This window comes from Suricata suricatta, chromosome 7 (genome assembly GCF_006229205.1).
Source record: "Suricata suricatta isolate VVHF042 chromosome 7, meerkat_22Aug2017_6uvM2_HiC, whole genome shotgun sequence".
Taxonomy (NCBI): Eukaryota; Metazoa; Chordata; class Mammalia; order Carnivora; family Herpestidae; genus Suricata; species Suricata suricatta.
In genome coordinates, this window is record NC_043706.1 from 128,348,440 (window position 1) to 128,357,235 (window position 8,796).

The following is an 8,796-nucleotide window of genomic DNA, read 5'->3' on the forward strand; positions in this document are numbered from 1 at the left end:
TTAACTGAAGTATAGTATAGACACACAATGGTACATTAGTTTCAAGTGTACAGCATAGTGATCTGACACGCTATACTTTATGCCATGCTTGCCGCAAGCGTAGCTACTCTTTGTCATATAGTGCTATTACAATACCATCACCTATATTCCCCGTGCTGCCCCTTTTATTCTTGTGAGGTTCTCATTCCATGACTGGAAGCCTGTACCTCCCACTCCCCTTCACTCATTTTACTCAACCCTCCATCCCCCTCCCTTCTGGAAACCACTATTTATTCTCTGTATTTGTGGGTCTGTTTCTGCTTTTTGAGTTTTTTGTTTGTTCGCTTGTTTTGTTTTTTAGAATCTACATTTAAGTGAAATCATATGGTATTTATCTTTGTCTGACTTATTTAGCATAATACCCCTAGGTCCATCTATGTCATTACAAATGGCAGGATCTCATTCTTTTTTATGGCTAAGTAATATTCCATTGGATATATACTCCACATACTCTTTATCCATTCATCTATTGATGGACAATTGGGTTGCTTTCATATCTTGACCATTGTAAATAATGCTGCAACAAACATAGAGGTGCATATATCTTTTTGAATTAGTGTTTTCATTTTCTTTGGGTAAATACCCAGTAGTGGAATTACTGGGTCATAGGGTATTTCTATTTTTAATTGTTTAAGGAACCTCCATACTATTTTCCACAGTGGCTGCATCAATTTACATTCCTACCAGCAGTGAAAAAGTGTTCCTTTACCTCCACATCCTTGCCAACACTTGTTATTTCTGGTCTTTTCGATTTTAGCCATTCTGACAGGTGTGACGTGATAGCCCATTGTGGGTTTGATTTGAATTTCTCTGATGATTAGTGATGTTGAGCATCTTTTCATGTGTCTATTGGCCATCTGGATGTCTTATCTGGAAAGTGTCTATTCAGTTCTTCTGCCATTTTTAAATCAGATTATGTGAGGGGTTTTTAGTTCTTTATATATTTTGGAAATTAACCCCATATTGGACATATCATTGGCAATGTTTTCTCCCATTCAGTAGGTTTCCAACATTGATTGATTTTTGAATGTTAAAAACTGACCTTTCATTTCTGAGACAAACCTCAGATCATGTAGTATTATTCTTTTTTATATTTTGTTGGATTCGATTTGTTAAAATGCTTTTATGAGTTTTTGCATTATGATCATGAAATCTATTGGTCTATAGATTTGTTTCTTGTCCTGCCTTTTGTTTTTGTCGTTGTTAAAGGAAGATACAGATATTTGCTAGCAGGAAAATTATTTACTCATATGAAAACTTGGGAAACTTTCCTTCCCCTTCAAGTTTCTGGCACTACATCTTCCTTAAATCGACACTAAGAGAGGCACATGCTGCCCCATAGAGAAACGGGTGATGTAACGTCCTAAAGCAAGAAAGAAGTGCTAACCTTTAACAAGCAGGAGTGGGCCATTTCTGGAAACCCAAAGGGTTGACGGGAATCTAGGGATTCAAAATGTTCAAGTGTGGCCCTGATATCCCAGTTCTATTTCTTAAGGTCCCATTCCTTTCCAAGAAGGATGCTGATCTTGACATAACAGACTTGTTAAAGTTGAGAATTCAACTTCCTGTGCAGCCAGGAAGGCCCTCTGGCTCTCCTAGGTGGCCCTTCGTTGCTGATTATTTTACTCTCAGCCTTTCATTGTCTTTCCAGAGCACCAACTGTCCCTAGCAATAGCCCTCTTATTCCTCATACTCTTTTCCTCTATCTCCCAAATGCCTCAAACATTGCAGCTGCCAGCACATTTCCTTCCATCGGTAGAACGTCTCAGTTCATCACAGTAAAAATGTTAACAATTGCATGCTGTCCCACTCCAGGATCTACCGGTAGCCACCACCAGTGATGGGATCTGCACTGCCAGCTGCCAGCAGGTGATCCAGCTCCAAAATCTCATTTTAGAACCTGCTCACCTGGACTACTTCCAGCATTAACTGTTGCTGGTCAGGTTCCTCAGAAAGCAGACTCTGATAAGAGATCTGTTGACAATAAGTGCGTTAGGGCATCTCTCAGAAATGAAGGAAATAGGATGTTGGCAAAGAGGAAAGTGAACTGGTTTGTAGTCGATAAAAGGCTTCTATTTTATGGATCATTCTGGAGTCAGGGTGGAGCAGAGTTGTCTTCAATTAGGGCAAGGTGGATGGGACTTTGTACATTCACCCTGGTCTGTGATTAGATGAGGGCTGCTGCAGGGAAGTGGACTTGACCTTAAGCGGGGCTGCTCTCTTCATGAGGGCAAGTCCCAGAGAAGGGACCAGCAGCCAGCAGCCAGCTGCCAGTGCTCCTGGAAGCTGGAAGAATGAATACTTCCATCCTGGAGGCGGGTGTTTGTGTAGTACACTGTGGCACCCATCGCATCTGTTTTTCCAGAACCCAAGCCCCTTTTTATTGCATTGCTGTGACTTCCACATACATGGCTTCTGCCTCATGTTCCAAGATGATTGGCTGTGAGGGAAAGGGTGGAGACAATTCTTTAATTCTGGCGGGGGGGGGGAAAGGCAGAAAAGCCGATGTAGCTATAGATGAGGTTGTCAATTTGGTGATAGGAATAGGAGGAAGTTCGGTTCTGATGTTTTGGTGTTTTGTTTGGTCCTTTGGTGTTTTTGTAAGGAGTGTGAAGCAAGGTGGTTGGGCTGAGAGTTGGCGATGGAAACCTGAGGGGAGAGTAGGTATAAAACGCTTGTCTCAGAAATGATAGAGCAGCTTCCTGGAGAACCAGCCAGGCATCACAGGAGGGCCCTTGGAGATTTGTGGTCATGAATTTAAAAAAGAAGTCCCTGTGGACAAACAGTAGAAACTCATTCTGGATACCTTAAGGAAAAAGAGGATTTAAGGGAAGGACATTCAAATTTCACTGAGTTGATAGAACTGTCAGGGGCCAAGAACTTTCAGGATTAGATAGCAAGAACCAGATGGTGCTCATACCACTATTTTCACTGAACAAATGAATTCCAACAGTACCCACTGCTTTTGTTGGAGTCACAGAAGATTCAAAGTCCAGGAGAGAGCATCTGCTTGGCCTCCCTGGGAGGGAAAAGAAAGACACTGGCAAGAGAGGGCTTTCTATTTCTGAGCAAGGCTGTAAAAATACCACCTTTGGGTGGTTCTCTTAAAAACAGGACTTCATGCTGTTGGTGGTGACAGATACGGGGAGTAGATGTACAGAAAGCTAAAAATAACAACTACTCTGGGGCGTTTGGGTGGCTCAGTTGGTAGCATCTGACTTCGGCTCAAATCAAGATTTTGTGGTTCATGAGTTCAAGCCTCGCATTGGGCTCTGTGCTGACAGTGCAGAGCCTGGAGTCTGTTTCAGATTCTGTGTCTCCCTCTCTCTCTCTCTCTCTGCCCTCCCTCCCTTGCTTGCACTCTGTCTCTCTCTCAAAAATAAATAAACATTTTTAGGAGTGCCTGGGTGGGTCAGTCGGTAAAGCATCTGACTTCAGCTCGGGTCATGATCTCATGATTCATGGGTTTGAGCCCCGTGTCAGGCTCTGTGCTGACAGCTAGCTCAGAGCCTGGAGCCTGTCTTTGGATTCTGTGTCTCTCTCTCTCTCTGACCCTCCCCTGCTCATGCTGTCTCTCTCTCTCTCACTCTCTCTCAAAAATAAATAAAACATTTAAAAAATTTAAAAAATAAACATTTTTTAAAAATTAAAAAATAAATAACAACTACCCAGACCAGACCCCTGAAGAGGTATTTATGACCTATGGTCAGGCCTATCCCTGGATCACTGTTCCTAATTCAGCATATTGCAGAAGAAAAGTGGGGACACCAAAGACAGGAGTAAATAATCAATACACAGATTCTCTGTTTAGGGACATTCTCATCACTGCTTACAGAGAACTTTCTGGAAGGCAATTTGACTATATATATATATATATATATATATATATATATATATATATATATATAAATCCATTTAGGAATACAAACCATGTGACCTAACTACCTAAAAATGGTAAACAGGAGCATCATTTTCCAGCATTTTCCCAGTTTGGCTTTGGATTGGTCGTATTTTTAACTCTTTGAGGATAGAAAAACTTCTAAGTTGAGAACAAAGATATTTTGCTTATGCCTTACAGTTAAGAACATCCTCTTGAGAACTAAGCTGTGCTAAGAAACCGACAATGCATTGTGTTCGTCGTAATTTTTATTTTTAAACAGGGGGTGCCTGGGTGGCTCAGTCAGTTAAGCATCCAGCTTTGGCTCAGGTCATGATCTCACAGTTCGTGGGTTTGAGACCTGCTTTGGGCTCTGTGCTGACAGCTAGCTCAGAGACTGGAGCCTGCTTCAGATTCTGTATCTGTCTTTCTCTGACTCTCCCCTGCTTGCACTGTCTCTCCCTGCCTCTCAAAAATTAAAAATAAAATAAAATAAATTTCACTATTTTTAAACAGGGAGGAATTTGCTCGTGGGGGTACTTTCCTCTTGGCACATCTTGCTCATTAGGGTCCCACTGTGTGATCTGTGGTCTGCCGGGCTATGCTCCATGTAAGTGGCATCTCTGTGGCTGTTTGTCTGGACCTGGTGAGCTGGATGCACTGGGTGGAGGAAAAAACCTATTGACTAGTAGTTGGTGACAAATATGATTAGGTAAAGTGCATGGTTTTCTCTTTAAATCCATGATTTTTGAGCATCTATGTGTCCCTATTGGATTTGCCCCGGGAGAGAGGCGGTACAAAGATGAGGTAGATACAGTCTCTGTCCTGAGGGCTTTGCAATTTAGTGCAGAGGGCCTGTGTTTTTCAGTAGGCCCTTAGCCCCTGGACTGCTCTTTCCTTCTTTTGGTTTGGATTATAGGTGTGATGGCCAGCACCTCAGTAGCCACATTGTGACAATGAAGCAGTCATGGGAACAAAAAACCAACATACTAAGAAGGGTAGACTGAAAAGATGGAAAGAATCTGGCTCTCTGATAACATCACTGACCTGCTACGGCCCTGTCTCTTAAGTAAACAACAAATGTCATCATCATGGTTAGGAGCAGGTCTTTCGTTACTCAGAATCGTAAGTGTTCCTCACTTGAGAAAGGAAATACTAGGAAACCAGAGTTCTTGAGTCTGAAGCTTGAGTTTAAAATTTTACATTAGGTTTAACTTTTCCCTATGGTAACTTGCAAACTTTTGAAACATTTCTACCCAGCTCCCTTGGCACCACTTCTGCTGTAGAATGCCTCCTTCTCATTTGGATACATTATTTCCAGAAAGGAACTGAGCCTTGTGGTTTTCCTGTGAGGAGTCAACTAGCCATTTCAGTAAGGCTAGAACAAAAGTGCGCAGAAATCAAAGTCGGAGATTTTTCCTTCTGCTGCAAGGTTCGCTAGGTAATTTTTGCAGCACCATCCTTAGAAAAAAAATAATTAAAAGAATATGCTAAATGTTCCCAAGGCTTGTTCTGAAATGATTCCATCACTTAGAGGTTCTTTCTTTTGGCTTCTTTAAAGCCTTCTGGTCCTTTTATTTTTAACACTTAGATCAGGAAGCTGTTGTGTGTTTCTAGAGCTTTAGGCTCTTCTGTTTCTGCTGCTGCCGTTACGAAGGGCAGACGAGAAAGAGTTGAAGACTGTGTTTCCTCATTTCTCTTTCTCTTTGATTTTCAAATCCATGAGCTGTACGCCACTAGGTGGGTGGCAAAGTAGGCACAGACTGGCGTCTTCCTTCGTGGTGCGGTGTCTCGTGCTCCCGCGTCAGCTAGCAGGCTGGACCCTGCATCATTTTCCCCGAATGATCCAGTTTGGTCCATGTGAACTTTGCCTCCTGTCCGCATCCGGAGCCGATTCTGCTTGGTAAAGCGGCACATTTTCCTGGTGACAGGAGATCGCAGCGGGCACTATTACTGAAACATCTGTAGGAAAATGAAGTAATGGGCCTGCTAATATGCTTAATGGCCTTAATAGCATCAAAAACTAATGCGCTTAATGCTCCTTTCATTCAGAGTTGCCCTTGGAATTATGGATGGCAAGACCATGCATTATGCTGAAGCGAACTGGCCCCAATGTCACTGCAAGTGTGAAGGAGGAGAGGGAGAGAGAACTATTACAGCAGCATTATGAAATTTCTGCTCAAATCCATCTTCATAGGAAAGAACTACATTATATGAGAAAAGAGGCAGCCCCCCAGGGGACTATCACTGGCCTGCAGGAATTTAGCTCATGTGTAGAGGAGAAGAAACCACGCCAGGCTGTGCTGAGTGAATAATCCTGTGAACAAAACCGAGCATGTGGGAGGGAGAGAGGCTTCTGAGAAATAGGGAATTTCTAGTTGAGATCACTCTTTTCCTGGCTACAGGGTCTTCTCTGCACATAATGGACTGTGTTCCAGACCTTTCCAGACCTCCCCTTCTTTGTTCTATATTCCCTAGGGCACTATTTATCATAAGTAATTGGATTAGTGGATTCAGGACACTCTCATGAATTAGCTCCAGAGGAGAAGATTCAGATGAGGCTCCTTGGGAAAAGCCTCAAGGATCATGGACAGTTGGGACCCCTGGTGCCATCGCATAGTCCTTCAGGGCCCTCAGGTCATCTAGGCAAGCATTTGCTGGCTTCAGAAGGACGTGGGGATGGTGCTGGAGAGGCCATTAGAAATAATGTTCTAAGTTTTGAGGATAAAATTCATAGCAGCACGGGGGCCTCTGTTGCAGATTCCACCACTTCAGTTCTCAAAGAACTCTGGGAAAGAGAAGTCAGTATCTCCATCTCCCTCGGGGATCCTAACACGGCCAGAGGCCCAGACACGGAGAGGGCTAAATAAGAGTTACAGATATGCTTGAAAAATGAAACCATTATGGTAGGGGCGCCTGGGTGGCTCAGTCAGTTAAACATCCGACTTCAGCTCAGGTCATGATCTTGCGGGATGTGGGTTCAAGCCCCCTGTCAGGCTCTGTGCTGACAGTTCAGATTCTGGAGCCTGTTCCAGATTCTGTGTGTCTCCCTTTCTGTCTCTGTCCCTTCCTTTCTCATGTTCTGTCTCTCTCGTGAAAATGAATAAACATTAAAAAATATTTTAAAAAGAAAGAAAATGAAATCATTATGGTGAAAAGATCTGCATCCCCATATTCACTGCAGCATTACTCACTAAGACATAGAGGCAACCTAAGCATCTGCCGATGGATGAATGGGTAAAGAAAATGTCACACACACACACACACACACATACACACGTACACATACACAAGAATACTATTCAGCCATTAAAAAATAAAGAAAGAAATCCTGCCATTTGCCACAACATGGATAGGTCTTGAGGACACTATGCTAAGTAAGATGTCATAAGAGAAAGACAAATACTATGTTCTCACTTATACGCAAAACCAAAAAACAAAAGTTCACAGAGACAAAGAGTAGAATGTTGGTTTGGAGGTGGGGGAAAGGGGGAGATGTTGGTCAAAGGGTACCAAGCCCCAGCTGTAGGATAAATAATGGGGACCTAATATACAGCATGGTACCTGTAATTAACAATACTGTGTTACATATATGGAAGTTGTTAAGAGAACAAATCTTAAATGTTATTACCACACAAACACACACACACACACACACACACACACACACACACACACATCGAAAGGCCATTACGTGAGGTGGTGGAGGAGTTAACTAACCTTACTGTGGTAATCATTTTGCAATATACACATGTACTGCGGTATCACACTGGGCACCATATGCTATATGTCAGGAATATCTGACATGTAAAGCTGAAAAGTTTATGTGATATGGTAGAAAGAATTTTCTAAAGGTGAATAATTTTCATAATGCATTGGAATGTTCTTTGCTACTCTGATAAAATTAAACTTTAACTATCAATTAAAAAAAATAGAGGTCCTTAGAATGAGAGACGCAAACAGGAGACACCAAGAAACTTTTCACTTACTGACAGCGGGCGTTGGTGTAGAAACATGACTGCAAAAGGCTGCATGCAGAGCTACCTGTCAAACGCTAGCATCCAACATGGCGATTAGCCTGCTCCTGACTTAGCTTTACAGGGATCCTGCCTCCTTTGGTAAAACTGCTGAATGACCTTTCCCATCAACTCATGCAGGGGGTGATGATGTTTCTTAGAAAGGGGAACTGGGAAAATTTCTCTCTTTTGAATAAATGCCAGCACTTGTAACCATTGGGATTTGTGAAGTATTCTGATATATACAACATATGTATGTTACAGATCATGATGGTTTGCTTCTCTGAATTTTCATCATGATTTTACTTTGGCCATAGCATCTTTTACTGCTTTAGGCATTTGGTTCCGTAACAGCTGCTCACTCCCAGATCTTCAGAAGAACATTTTGTACTGGTTAAATTTCTTTTTCTTTAAGTAGGCTACATGCCCAACATGGGGCTTGAACTCACGACCCTGAGATCAAGAGTCGCATGCTCTACCGACCGAGCCAGCCAGGCACCCCGTTCTGATTAGTTTTTGAGAACCGCTGGGGCTTTACTTTACTTCAGAAATTAAAAAACTTCAAGAATAGAGAAAATGATGAAGAATAGTGAGTCTTCTTAACGGTTCTGGGTAATCTGGAGAGAGTCCAGCTACCAAAGCTCCTTCAAGCTCAGATATTTAATTTATTGCCCCACCACACCTAAATAATTGATTTCACAACTGACATCTGATTCCTTCATATTTGAGTTTTTCCCTTGGAATGAGTTTATAAAGTGAACTCTCCAAGAAGAAAATAAAATTTCACTTAGCGACTTTATTTTTATGGCTTATTAATGCTCTTCATTCACCACTCAGTGTTGAGGATATGTTTAAAAGGGGGAG

The 8,796-nt window shown here is 42.2% G+C and overlaps 1 non-coding gene across 1 annotated transcript; it reads right to left on the reverse strand.

Moving 5' to 3' along the window:
* Window positions 1–8,356: 8,356 nt before the first annotated feature.
* On the reverse strand, window positions 8,357–8,429 carry TRNAK-CUU. Its single transcript has one exon. It is a non-coding gene; the product is annotated as a tRNA-Lys (tRNA).
* Between the last annotated feature and the right edge of the window lie 367 nt (window positions 8,430–8,796).